Raw genomic sequence first — 14,620 nt, 5'->3', positions numbered from 1 at the left:
GATGTCTATCACATTTGCCCTTCTGAATGAGGACTGGGCATCTTCTAGATGGCAGTGACCAGTGCACACTGTCTCTAGTTGTTTTTTGTTTTTGTTTTTGTTTTACAAAAGCACAACCATATTCTGCTAAGAAATGTCACTATAACACCCTCAGGTTTTGATGATGAGTCCTAGAGCACATACCAACATACAGAGAACTCTGGTCTTGTTAAACTTGTTATTCCATCTACAAGAGCATGGTTACCTATTACCCATTTCCTGCAATATGGGGGGAAATGGCTGTGAAGACTTCATCCTCTACTAAGCATTCAATGGACATGTGAGGCATTGTAGTTTTACATAGCAGGAAACTAAATGAAAGGTGTCAATCAGCTTGACTGGTGTCACTAACCCAACAAGCCTGTTGCCAAGCTGTTCTGTGTTCATGCCTATAATTTTCAATATTCTGGCATTGTATCAAAACATGGTACTCAGGTTTTCCAACTCTTTGTATTTCCCTAGTTGTTTCATCAGCATTCATTAGATGTCCTCTACTTTCCTCAGTGCAGATGATCATGAAGAATAAAAGACATAATGAAAGGAAAACATTATGGGAACAGGTTGTGAGAATTCAATGATCAGTAGTGCCTATCTCCACTTCCTTTCTACCTGACAAATAGAAGGCTCATAAGTTAAGAGGTTTCACTAAGATCTGAAAACAATTTAGTAGCTGCATCCAAATGGCTATAAAAATTCTAAGAGGTCATGCCAAATGACATGACTGCATAATTGATTGTAAATCAAGATATCAATCAGTTCAGCCATTTTGTAGAACCACTGAAGTCAGAGACAATGTCCCTCCCCCCCACCCCAGGCATTGTTTCTCCAGCCTAGCACATTTTTCCTGCGTAGAAGACCATAAAATATACGGTAGATGAAAATTCCATCTAATTGCTCATAAGCCACTTGATATTTTTAAAAGCTCACCTTGTAAAGAGTTCTGATGCAGGCAATAAATGATTCTCCATTTGTGTTTCACCAGAGTGATGACAGCTTTCATATAGTCTATGTTTCCAGCGAAAAGAAAGGAAATACATTAAGGCTTGATGATTCACACTAATGCAAGGGAAGAAATGGTTTCTGTGGGTAGCTAATGTGTTAGAACAGTGGTGGCTCATTTGTATGTACCTTTAGAATATGGTTTTTCACTTAAGTATTGTAGTGATGTAGTACAGAGTTTACATCCTACCATTTAAAAAATGAATGAAGGAAAATTTCTAGCAACAGAGGTTTGTATGCATGGGATATGATACTTTAAGAAGAGAGAGCTGAATTGGAATGCAACTATGCTAACTTATGCTTATTTCTCCGAGGCCACAAAAGAAGCATGTGTACTAGTTTATCTTGCTGTATCATTTTGGGTGGTCTTCCTGCAGAATGCAGACAGCCTTTGAGCCAGTTTTTATTCTGTTTGCCCTTCAATCCCATACTGGCTTTGGGTTCTTGTTCCTAGAGGCTTGAGCTATATTCCCACCCCTACCCCAGAGCAATGGTGGGATTTGTATTTCATGTGAACTTCCTGAAGTTCCCGTGATAATTTTTTCTTGGTTTCTGAGAGCTTCTCCCACTTCCTACAGCTGATTTGGGGTGTTAAGTGTTACTTAATTTTCTTCTAGAAAAGGAAGAATTTTTATGGAGAAGGAAAATCTTAGGTGGGAAAGACACACACACACACACACATTTATATATATGTTTGCTAGTACCTAGCCTGATGTAAGAATGTAAACAAATATTTAAAATGCAGTGTGGCAAAAGTTCCTAAAGGTTACGGAGACTGGGGAAAGTGGGCACTCATTCATCATACTTACTGACAGAGCTGGGAGACTGCACTGGAATGGTTTGGTTGCTCTATACTGAAACACGTCTGCATAGGTGGAGAGAGAATAATGCAGGGCAAAGATGTGGGTGAACTACACACCTGCAGCTGAGGCTGGAGTATTCAGCCTCTGTAATCTGTTCTGATTAGGAATACATGTGTCTCCCTCCTTTGTATTTGACGGGTATATCACTTAAGACAAAGCTGTCCGTTCCAGTTCCATGCAGAGAATAGAGGTCTGTATTTTAAGTGATACCACATGACTTCTCTAATGAGCACCATGGTGTCCCTTTTTCATCCTAGAACTCTTGAGACTTTTCACTGGTAATTTTAAGCAGCTAATGATTGCAATAAAGTTTTTTTAAACATGCACTGGCAAATAAATAATTTCACAGTTTCTCTAAAAAAAATTAAAAAAAAAACCTAACACCTCAAAATAACATAAGAGAATTAAGGTATCTTTCACCAGCTAAACATACCTCTTGTGTAATGTAATTGTGATGTAGAACCAGAAAACCAGAACTGATGCAGAAACAGAGGGAGGGACGGTACATTTTGTGGGGAAGAGGACATGCAAAGTAGCCACACTTGATTTTACCTGGGGCCATTTTCCTCGTCTCATTTCCCAAATAATGCACACCGACTGTAATCACAAGGTTTTAGCTTGAATAGGTATGGCTCCCATCGAGCCTAGTTTGAATCCTTAGCCCATAGGAAGTAGCACTAGTAGGAGGTATGGCCTTGTTGGAGGAAGTATGTCACTGTAGGGGCGGGCTTTAAGGCCTCTTATGCTCAAGCTATGCCAAGTGTGACATCCAGTTTCCTCTTGCATGCAGATGGAGATGTAGAACTCTTAGCTCCTTCTATAGCAGCCCGTCTGCCTGCCATGGCGATCATGGACTAAACCTATGAAACTGTAGGGCATCCCCAAGGAAAGTTTTCCTCTGTAAGAATTGTTGTGGTCATGGTGTCTCTTCACAGAAAAAGAAACCCTAACTAAGACAGTATTCTTATTATTAAACAAACAAAACCAACCGAAAATCTTGTTACACTTCATTTACTTTAGCCCTTTGTTTTATTTTAAAAATGTTGTAATAATTAACCTGTAGGTGGACATTTTGTTTTCCTTTGCAATAGATTATATTTTGCTTTGTCTATATTTTATAATAATGATAATTAAGGAAGTTTTACTGAATCCCAGTTTCTAAGGCCTGTGGACTGGGGGGAAGGCTGAGTTGGTGAGGTACTTGTAAAGCAAGCATTAGCATCTGCTTTTCATCCCCAGAACCCAATGTGTCTTTAACAGTGACAACAAAAACAAAAGGTGTGTGGACTGTGGAGGTTGTCCTCTGGCTTTCATTTGCATGCACACTCATTTGCACAAGCACAGAGATGAATACCCACAGACAGAAGCTGTCCTAGGCAATCAAATATTTTGATGCTACAAACACTATTAACTGTTCATTCTGTGCTTTGTTAGGTTACATCATGTTTCACTGCATTCCACTAAACTGCTCTCCCAATTACCATAATATTCATGAAATGAGATTTTCCTAGCAAGGTCCTTCTTTTTCTATAACTTAGATCCAGGAAGTCTGTCTATATTTAGTTAGTTAATTATATATTTTTTATTACTTTGTTCTAACTCCTTTTTAGTGAACCAATTATTTGGGCTTGTATTTGTTACTAATTTTTGCTCGTCAAATTACAGTGAATGTGAGTTAGTCCCACTCTCCTTTTCAAGCAACCCCAAAATGATACTGTGAGAATTCAGTCATGTCTTCAGATCAGTTCTTGGCAGTGTTCAAATAAAGGCATTATTGTTAGCTGGCTTAACTAAGCTGACATATTCATAATGGGTCCAGGGCCATATGCAAAGTAGTGAAGTACTAGCCACAGTCCTGTGGAATCCAAGCCTTGGAGAGTTGGTGGAAGATCTTGGACCAAAGCGGTGGCTCTCAACCTTCCTAATCCTGTACCTGTAACTACAGTTCCTTGTGTTGTGATGACCCAACCATAAAATTATTCTTGTTGCTACTTCATAATTGTGATTTTCCTACTGTTATGAATTGCAATGTAAATATCTGTTCTCTAACAGCCTTAAGCAACCGCTTGACACACACACACACACACACACACACATACACATACACATACACACACACACACACACACACCTGCCCCAACCCTCCAGCAAAGGGTCTGGACCCACAGATTGAGACCACTGAACTGGCCAGAGACACAGAGTTTTAACTAAAATCAATTCTTGTCTCTGGCCAGAGACATAAAATGCTTGTTTTAGGATAAAACGGTTGGGTGTTTTCCAGAAAACCTGGTAGCCCAAGACTTAGTGGTTGCTATAGACAGAGTCAGTGTGTGAAACTCTAGTAGCAAAACCAAACTAGGCAAGATTGATGATAAAGAATCACCCTTTGCTATATTTTAGGCTATTCTTTCTGAAACCGAAGACATGGGAATCATGCTGTCTAGTTAAATCTCTGTACAGGCAGAATAAAAATGGTTGAATATAAGCAGCATATCATTTTTACACCGAAAAGTGAAAATAGAAGATACATTTGCTACAAGTCTTCATGTCACTATGTAATTTTCCTCCCTTCCACTGACTATCCTCCCTCTCTTTCTGCTGTACAACCACACTCATTTCTCAAGACAAGAACCTCACATTTAAAAAATTTAAATTGTTTTACTTTCCTAATGGTAACTATATATTAAGGCAAACAATACCAAAATATTAAACAAATGGTATAGGAAAATGTAACTTTTTTCAAACTTTATTTTCTATTTATACAATATTCTTCCTGCATGTACGCCTGCACACCAGAAGAGGGCACCAGTTCTCATTATAGATGGTTGTGAGCCACCATGTGGTTGCTAGGAATTGAACTCAGGACCTTTGGAAGAAAAGCTCTTAACCTCTGAGCCATTTCTCCAGCACTTTAAAAAAAAAATCCATTAAAAGTACTTAACAAAGAAGAAAAAAAATTCTTAAATAATCCTTGTACCATTCTAGTGACCATGGAAAGTGAAATATAAAACTATCATGCAAAAAAATTGTAAGAATTTTTTAAAAATAAGGATTATGGTAATTATAGTTTATTACAAGGATTTTTGTCTCTAAATTCTCAGATATCTATTAATGAATATATATTGTACTGAAAAAAATACTTTTCATGTTATCTACATACATCTTGATGCATTATTTTACTGCTTTTTGTGCCTGACACAGAACACTGCTGCTGTGAGTCACTGATCTGTGGTACTTTGTCTTCTTCCTTCCTTCTCCTCCTCATTGCACTTCTCATTCTTCATTGTTATTCTGTATTTAAAAGAAAGAAAAAAAAGACAGAGAAAGAGGAGATGGGACAAATGTAGATATGTGAGTCTTCTTCAGTGTAGAAATAATTTCCAAGCATCTTAGTTTTAAATTCATTTTGCCTTGGGAATATCAACCAAATGTTCAAACAATACAGATTCTCTAACACAGGAAGGAAATGCAAAAACACTGAAGAAATTGAAACCATGGGGACGCTGCAATATTACCTCTCTTCCCTTTTGAGCTTTAGGTTGTGGGTGGGAATTTATTATACCCACCACAACTTCATTCAGCGTGCTTCCTGGGATTTTGGGCACTGCGGCCTTCATGGTTGTAAATCCACATGAGGGGACTATTGGTTTCCTCCTTTCTCTCACAGGGAGAATTTAGTTTTTAAGTTTTTGTGCTTGGAGTGTCTTGCAGCTTTTGAAAGGATCCATGTCTTTTCTGTTTAACTCTAAAGCAATGAGACAAAGTATACAGAGCCATTAATTATCCTAAGTTCTAGGTGAGGGTTCAGATGATCACAATGGCTGCTAGCTGGATCATGTCTGCCTTCTGTGAGAAGCAGCAATTATGTCTCTGACTTTAATGGCTTCAGTACAAATCCAGGGCTGATGCTGAAAGGGTGTGGACAGGAACAGTCTATGCCAGGGTCTTGCTCCCACTATTGCTTCCTCGTCTTTTGAAGTAAGAATATGACTGAAAAGTGTTTGTATCTGAAAGAGTTTCATCCTGAACTGGAAACTAACTCTAGCTGTTTTTCTATGTGATTGAAAATAAAGAAGACAAGGGTCATTTCAATGTTTTATTTTTAAAGGTGGGTATATAAAAATAACATTTTCTCAACTACTTTGTTAATGTTTTTTGTAATGTTTGTTGTCTTGTTTCTGTTGTCTTTTTTTAACCTGACCATCCCAGAGACATGTATCCAGTTGCTTCTACTTAGCATGCCATCCTATTGAGGCTGTTCCCAGAGTCCTGAGTCAGCAGAAGTTGGCCTCAAGTTTTTAGCCATCACGTATTCAAGTACTATTATGCAGTTGTTCAGTTTTTGTTTCTTCCATTTCTCTGCATCTTGTACCTCTGAGGAATTGACTTCTGTAATTCTCTCAAGTCTTATTTTTTCTTTTTTTCCTTGTCCACAGGGTATCATCTGATGTTTCCAAGTATCATTTATACAAACCCCGTTGGGTGTTTTCATATTTGTGAGTCTGTGTGTTTGTGTGTGTGAAGTTTGTATGTGTGTTTTTTGCATGTAGACATTGTTATATATGAATGTATAGGTGCATGTGTGTGGAGGCTAGTAGTTCATGTAAGGATGTCTTCTTCTATAACCGAATACCTGATTGTCTGAGACAGAGTCTTCTACTGAAACTGAAGCTCACCAATTAGTAGACTTTCAGGCCAAAGAGCTTCAAGGATCCATCTGTGTCTTCTCCAATGCCATGGTTCCAGACATACGTCATCATTAAGTCCAGCTGAGTGTTTTCCCTTCAGCCACTCTATAGGGCTATGAATGTGTGGCATGATTTGAAATATTTGAGGTGACAGTAGTTTTACTCTAATATGAATATCATAAAATTAAATATGGAGTTACCTTGTTCTCATCATTTTCTCTGATTACCCATTTCAGGAAGAATTGCCATTGGTTACCTGTTTCCATGAACATTAATCTTCATCCAAACAATGATCTTACGTATTTTCCACCCCAATCCTTAGACTGCCTTATCACAGGCCTCCCAGTCCAGGCAAGTTCCACAAAAAAGTGGAACTTCCAGAATTTTATTTTAAACCTGAAAGCCTTTGGCTATCATAAAATATCCTTCATGCATATTTTGGAAAACATGAACAGGTACAGCCTTTACTGGAATACGTAAATCTAGGCAAGTGTGGGAGATCATATCTGCACAGCAGGGGTGAGAAGAGGCTAACCGGATGCTATTTCAGCAAGCTCCTGTACCTCCTTCTGCCTGGCTTCCAGAGACATCTGAATGTATGTTTTCCAGGGTCCTTAAAGATGGAGCCACTCCAAAGAGTAACCGCGCGGTCTTCTATAAAAGTATCCTTTTCTTTGCAATATGGTCTTACGTAGATGAACTGAAATTTTTCAAGAACAATTGTTTCCTAGAATTTTAAAATATTTTCAAGTTATTTGAGGTCTAAACATTCTATTGTGCCTTGTATTAAAACTTTTATTTTAATAACAATTGAGTCTTTAAATGAACTGGGCAATAAGGTATAATATTGTGAAACCTTTCGTTTTTCTCTAGTCACTTTAATATATTATCAGGTTCAGAATTATCTGAATTCATCTGGTTCATCAAACTTAACTAGATCAATGAATTTGGGCTATTAGATTTTTGCAATTCATCATGATAAAAAAGAACACCTCTTATATCCTGTATTCCCTTAGAAAAGATTTATTTTTATATCCTTGATCCTTCAACCTGTGCTACTCAGAGTTATATAAATAACTTTAAATGCTTTCTAAGGTAGAATTTAATTCTGATTGATAGAGAACAAGCCTCAAAGCTACAAAAAAAATATGCTATGGTAGTAAGAACAGTAAAAAAAAAAAAATTAAAAAACATGCTTTAGAAAACACATTATCTATGAAATAATCTTTAACTAGAAACACTGAGTAAACACCAGTAATTTGTATGTAAAAATTGAATTTGGCATGCTGAGTAAGATTTTTCTTTTTATTAATAAATATGCCTACATATGATGTATTGTATATATTGCAATATATTGCCTATACTGTATACATGCAATACATCATATGTAATGTGTAGCATGATTAAAGTCAGTTTACTTAAGTACTTTTAGAGAAGACAACTTTGGCAAATCCCATTTTAAGGTCCATTTCTTATCTGAACTGTCTACTTGCCCTCTTTCTTCCTAAAATTATCTTCAGTAGAGTAAGCTTGATTAATGACCTGTTTCATTTCTTAGGATAAAGCTAACATTTTCTTTTTCCCAGCAACACTTGCAAATTACTTGATTAATATCAAAAGTCTCTGTTTCACACATAACCTTTGGATAAACAAGTTGTGATACTGTTGGCAATGTGCTAGGGGGTGTTCCTGTAAGTAGGCTGTGACGGAAATTGCCTTTGTAATTACATGTAGAAAGAGGGAACCTTTTTTTCTTCAAATCTATTTTCTCTTCCATCTCTTGTAAGAAGAGAATATATAATGAGACTGAGCCAAAACTAACTATGGAATATCTTCTAAGTCCACTTATATTTCCTCACCACCCAAAGCTCAGAAAGAAGATTATGAAACTTATGAAACTAGAGTAGAGTTTAGTTCATAATTTTAAGGTTTTTTTTCCCCCAAGTTTTCCTTTATACACTGTAGCAACAAGAATTAACGAATGCCATGTTGATTGAAAAATATTTACCCTCTCAAGAGAGGTTCCTAATAACACATTGTCTGAGAAAAAGAGTCCAGGCACCTATTGGTCTTAGTAAGGCAAATACAACTTTGAGTAAGGAAAAATTCTAGGCTATAGTGGATGAAGGAGAGTGGAATAAAATATTCTTCGTAGGCTCGCTACCAGGTGGCTTACCAAAGTTCTATTTTATGTAGAAAAGAAAAAAAATGCCACCTTTGAAGCCTTGTTAGTTTCCTCTCCAGTATCGTATTTTCTATCGCGGACAACCATTAACACACAGACTGTGTAATGTGGTTCACCCCATTTTGTTTTGGAACGCAGTGATGGGTTGTCATAACTGTAAGCTGGAGGTCCATCAATGATAGGCTTAGAGTCAAATCAGAACCTCCATCTATGAGATCAAATTGGTTGAAACATTGTTAATGGCTGAAAAAAACATGAAAATATATTTTATAATAAGTGGAAGTTATATAAAATTTCAGTATCATAAAGTTTTATAAGAACACAGCCAGACATGCTCACGCTACCATGGCGAGACTGGGCAATTACAGCTGAGACTGACTTCAGGGCCTGCAAAGCTTACAATATTTATTGTCTGTCTATTACAGAAAAAGTGTGATGACCCCTGGTTTAAGCCAACTGTGATTCTCCTGTCTACTGTTTTTCCAGGCTCTGCTCCAGCTGGACCTGGCCATGTGACAATAAAACACAAGCGGTGGCCTACCAGGAAGAATTCTAGAAAGGCTGGCACCTCAGCTTACCCTCCAGCCTTGAATATGAAAGTGAAATCTGGATGTGAGCACAGCCATCTTGCAACGTAAAAGTAAAAGTAACAGGGTCCCTGACAGAATTGTTCAGCAGATGGATCAAGGCCAACAGCTGCTTACCACCAGATGTCATGTCATGTGAGAAAGATTAGCCTCTGTCTCTGGGGTGTTCTTCCCTGAGCGTTCAGTGGCTGGTGGGAAACCGTCATCCTTACTAACCTGTGCCTTTCCATTAGGCACAGAAAGTATTTGGCCATAACTTTTTAACAACCTGGGGGAAGGAGGAGGCTCCTGTGTAGTCGTCTTAGTTTTCATTCTCCACAGGCACAGTGATGTTTGAATGTGTTCATTAGTGACCTCAGTGGTTTTATCTTGATATTTGGAGAGTAGTTATGGGAAGTCTCCTTGTTTTCTCTAATAGTCCCAATCAGAAGAGCTGTATTATTTTTAAAAAGATATCCTTATCAACTCTATCTGAATAAAGCTTCACCCAAGTCAGGTATCCTATCTCTGTTATTGTACCATAAACCAATATACCATAAAATCTATCTAGTATGATACAGGTGGATTAAATGGTTGCTTGTTATGGGTTTTTGATTATCTTAGTGGCTGCATCAGTTGTTTTTCCACCAGTAGTGAGTAAATGTTCCTTGCCCGCAACATCCTTGGCAGCACGTCTTGTTGCTTGTTTTCTTATGATAGGCATTCTGACTAAAGTAAGATGAAGTTTCAAAATAATTTTAACTCACATTTCCTTGATGACTAAGGATGTTAGTAACCAAGTCTCATTTACACTAGGCTGTAGTGGAAGTTTTGGTTGTGTTGTGTGGATATTTTGTTTTGTTATAGTCCCAAGTTGAAGATGCAGGAATACTTTGTCCATAGCTGATAGCAGCCTCGTGAGAGGCATATAGTCTTTGTCAGCTGATAAACAGTCTTAAGAGAGCATATGAACCTTGTCAACAGGGTTGCGCAGGAGGCATGGTTTTTGCCAGTTGGGAAACATCCTGGTACGGACTCCCACCGACAGATAGAGGATGCTTTGCCGCGATTTGCTTCATTCCTGAAGAGAAAAGCTTCTAGAGAGAAAAGCTAAGAAGAACTCTTCATGCTGCTTCCACTGAATCATGCTGCTTCTGCTGAACTCTGCCCCAACCCTTGCTGCAACAGGGAGCTGCTGCTGCTGTTGTTTGCTGTTTTGCTATTTGCTGTTGGTTCCTGTTTGCTTTTGATGTGTGACTGGACTGCTGGTATCCTGATAAGGAAGAGTGGACTAGCCCCCAAAGGACTGCATCTAAAGAGGTATATATCCCTGTCCCTACTAACCTTCTTTCCTACCTAGGTCAGGGGTTTGAAGGGTGGCAGAGACTTTTAGGAATCCAAGGACCCTAAGCAGCAGGAAATAACTAAAGAGAACTATGTCCCCCTCTCCCAGCTAATCTTCTTTCTCTCCTACCTGGTGTTGAGGTGTTGGAAGGGATTTGGGTGGAGAAAGGAGAAAGAGACATAAGCAACCCCAATAAAGCAGGTTTTAAAAAGTCAAAGCCAACACCAGGCACTCTAGAATGTAGCCTAGTGCTATATACATTACAGGGGATTAAAAACTAACAGAAGAAAAGCAAGCACCACATTTAGCAGACAGAATATATTGTAGAATACATTAAATATATTTTTAAATTACTAGATGATTAGGCAGAGTGTGTAGCTTAGTAGAGACTTGTCTGTCATGCATAAAGTTTTGTTTTGAGCCCCAGCACCACAGACACAGGATATAGTGGTGCATGCCTATACATCTAGCATATGGAACTTAAAAGCAGAGGATGAGAATACCAAATTCATTCTTGGCTATATAGTGAGTCTAAAACTCATCTAGGATTTATGAGACTCTATCTCTTTAAAAGAAAAAAAAAGACTAAACTAAAAGAGAGAAAGAGTTTATTTTAGCTCATGGTTCCAGAGATTTCACTCCAGTCAACTGGTATGCCTGAAACTGTAGTGAATTTTGTGTCTGCAATGAGTAGTGGAGGAAACAATCTACATTCAGATGGACAGGAAGGAGAGATAGGGATGAGCAGTGGTGGAGAAAGGAGAACAGAGCAAGAGTAAGAGCAGGAGACAGAAGTAGGACATGATATAGCCAATGAGGACACACACCCAGTGATTTCTTGCCTGGTACTAGACCTCATTTCCAGAATCTTTCATCTCCTCCCAATAATGTCATCGGATTATGACCCCACCAATGAATTAATCTATTGGTTAAGTCAGAATCTTCATAATCCAATCACGCTTCAGTGATTGGATCCAAGAGCCAAGAAACTCACTTGTCTTTCCAAGCCATGCCAAATGTCCAAATCATAATATACAGCCATTTCAAAGTTGCTTCTTATAAAAACAAGACATTTGTTTGACTATTGTCAGTCGTTATCCTCTGACATTCTGTGTTTTTCAAAGTTTTCTATTATATTGTGTTAATGTTTGCTTGTGTGTGGAAAGCATGAGAGGAAGAAGAGGTGGGGATAAAACCATTATAAAGGGCATTATGGTTTTGAATGGTTCTCCTTTGATCAGAAATTTAAGATGTTCAGGGTAGGCCTGAGTAGCAAAGCAGTGAACATTGGAGAAAGGACATTCCAATAAAGTGCTTCCCTCAATGCCTAAGAAAGTTAGAAAACCCATTTTCTTGGAGTTAACCTTACAAGACCAACACATGGACACAACAGATATGGAAAAAACAAAACAAAACAAAAACAGAGTCCTGGGTTCTGAATCAATTGAGGATCCAACCACACAGTGGAATAGTGAGTAGAACTATCAGAGCAAACCAAGCTAATCAATTTTGTGACAGAATCCAACCCTGAGTTTCTACTATAGTCTCAACCTGGGTCAACCTCTCTGGATTTTCAGCAGACTATGAGGTATTTTAAAAAGTCCAGTGTCCCAGAATATCTGGATCTCTTAGGAACATCAGAAACTGTACCTGTAAGGTCTTACCAACATGGCTGCCAAAACATGAGCTGAGCAAGGAAGACACCAAAAAGATAACAAATCGAATGGGGAAAAGTCCACGAGGCCCCAATCTCACACAAAGAACTATAGGCTGCTGTGTAAACCTTGAGACAGAAGAGGTGTTCCTCCCCAGGGAAGAGCATACCTGTTGGTTCTCTGCTGCCAAATGGTCAGCACTGAAAACATACATATATATATCATTATATGGACTCAAGAGGTTATAGGAAGATACATGTATAGATAAATACATATAGGTATGTAATAACAATTGTTGAACAGAGATTATGAAACTGAAGGAGGACAGGGAAGGAAATACAGGAGGGCTTGCAGGAGGAAAAGGAAGGAGAAATGTAATTAAATTACAGTTTCAAAATTTAAAATAATTAAAGATTTGAGAGTGAATTTATATGCTATACCTTTATGCCTTTTGCTTTTCCAATAAATAAGTGAGCACTTGCGTAAAAAATAGAGTGAGTTATATTGCCGGAGCCAGCTGGGCAGAGTCGAATGGTTCTTGAGTTAGGTGTGAGGATTAAAATTAATAAAATAAACACACAGCACACAGGAAACTTTTTAAAGGTCCAGACTCGACAAAAGGCAGGTTGCTGCAGCAAGCAGTGCCAGCAGCAAGTCTCAAGTCTCTGCCTGCCTCCTCTGCCTCCAGCCTTCTGACCACTTTATTCTTTGAGGAGTTACTTTTAGCCAGTAAAACATCTCAGAACAATAGGTTAATTTGCACAAGGAGCCTGAGGAAGAGGTGTAACCCTCCCAAGCTATCCCACCTGTTGTCACAAACAAAAGGAGATGGACTTACAAGTTCTCCTCTGACATTAGTAAAGGCCTCCAAAAAGCCATCTCTCCACCGAGATTTAACTATCAAAGCAGGCCACTGAGTCACGGCTCCCGACATGTCCCCCTTTTTTATATTTTTAAAATTTTGCCATAACTTAAGAGTTATGGAGCAGAAGATTGTGCCTGTCTTAGGTTGTTTCTCTCAAAAGGTATATATTTTTTATTCATGTCCCCATTTTTGGGTCAATATTTGTACATGAATTTTCATACACCCCAGAGAAAACTTACCCATCTTTGACTACCAACCTCTGCTAGGGTGGACACTGTGATATGATCTTGTGGAGATCAGCTCAGCTTTGACACACCAAAAGGCCTTCAGGCAGATTTTAGTTGTCATTGATAGGAGCTCGTCTCCTATCACAAGCCAAGTCCAAAGTAACATTCCAAAAGTGACTAACAGGTGACTCCCTGTGTAAATTACCAAGTCTGAGAAACATTTAGAGGAACCACAGTAAAAGGCTGTCGAGCTAACAGAACCATTTGAAAGCTTAACATCTCCAAACAGCAAAACAAAAGGAGAATTTACATAGGCAGTTACAGGCCCCCCCAAGAGTTCCTGAAGCAAGTCTGTTTTGCTCTGCTGAAAACCAGAGCCAGATTAAAGTTTCACAGTTAGTTCTCTTTTGATTTTGTTGAGGTTTGTCCTTATTAACAAAACAGTCAAGTCCAGTTTATTATATAAGAGGTTTCTCTGTATGACATCTTTTCCTAGGAGCAGAATGAAGCAAGAGCGGGGTCAGGAGGTCAGGTCTAAGGCAGCTTTTCAGTCTAGGTCAGGGCAGAGTTTACGGTCGTCTGCAGCGGGAACATATTCTTTCTGGGGAACAACTGCAAACCGTACCAGCCTCTCTGGATCCACCTGGCTCCCTCTGCGTCCTGTGGAAAAACACAGACATGCCCTCTTCCCCATATTAATACAGGGTTGGGCCCTGCCATATTCCAGTAATTGGATCTTTCCATTTTACTTGGGCAAAATTATCTTTGGTATTAGGATGCCACAATCGATCAGCCGCAGAACGGCCTTGTGTATCCACATTTAAACAATTTAAAATAAAGAGAGCATGATTAATATTTGGGGACATGACTCCCCCCTTTTTTATTTTTTGCAATTGGTTATTAAGAGATCCATGGGCTCATTTTATAATATTTTGGCCCTGGAAATTACATGGAATGCCCCTTTTATGACTTATATTAATAGAAGGTGTACCAATTGCAGCAAGACACTTTAAGCAATGACTTCTAACATGTTTGGTGGCTTCCCCTGTTAAGGGAGTTGCCATGATAAATCCTGAAAAAGTGTCAATTGTTATATAAACATATTTTAGTTTCTCAAATTCTGGGACATGAGTTACATCCATTTGCCACAAATGATTGGGAGTCAAGCCTCTAGGACTTGTAAAGCTT

The sequence above is a fragment of the Meriones unguiculatus genome, chromosome 2 (assembly GCF_030254825.1).
Source record: "Meriones unguiculatus strain TT.TT164.6M chromosome 2, Bangor_MerUng_6.1, whole genome shotgun sequence".
Classification (NCBI taxonomy): Eukaryota; Metazoa; Chordata; class Mammalia; order Rodentia; family Muridae; genus Meriones; species Meriones unguiculatus.
The sequence above is the reverse complement of the archived record's forward strand: the minus strand, read 5'-3'. Positions refer to the sequence as shown.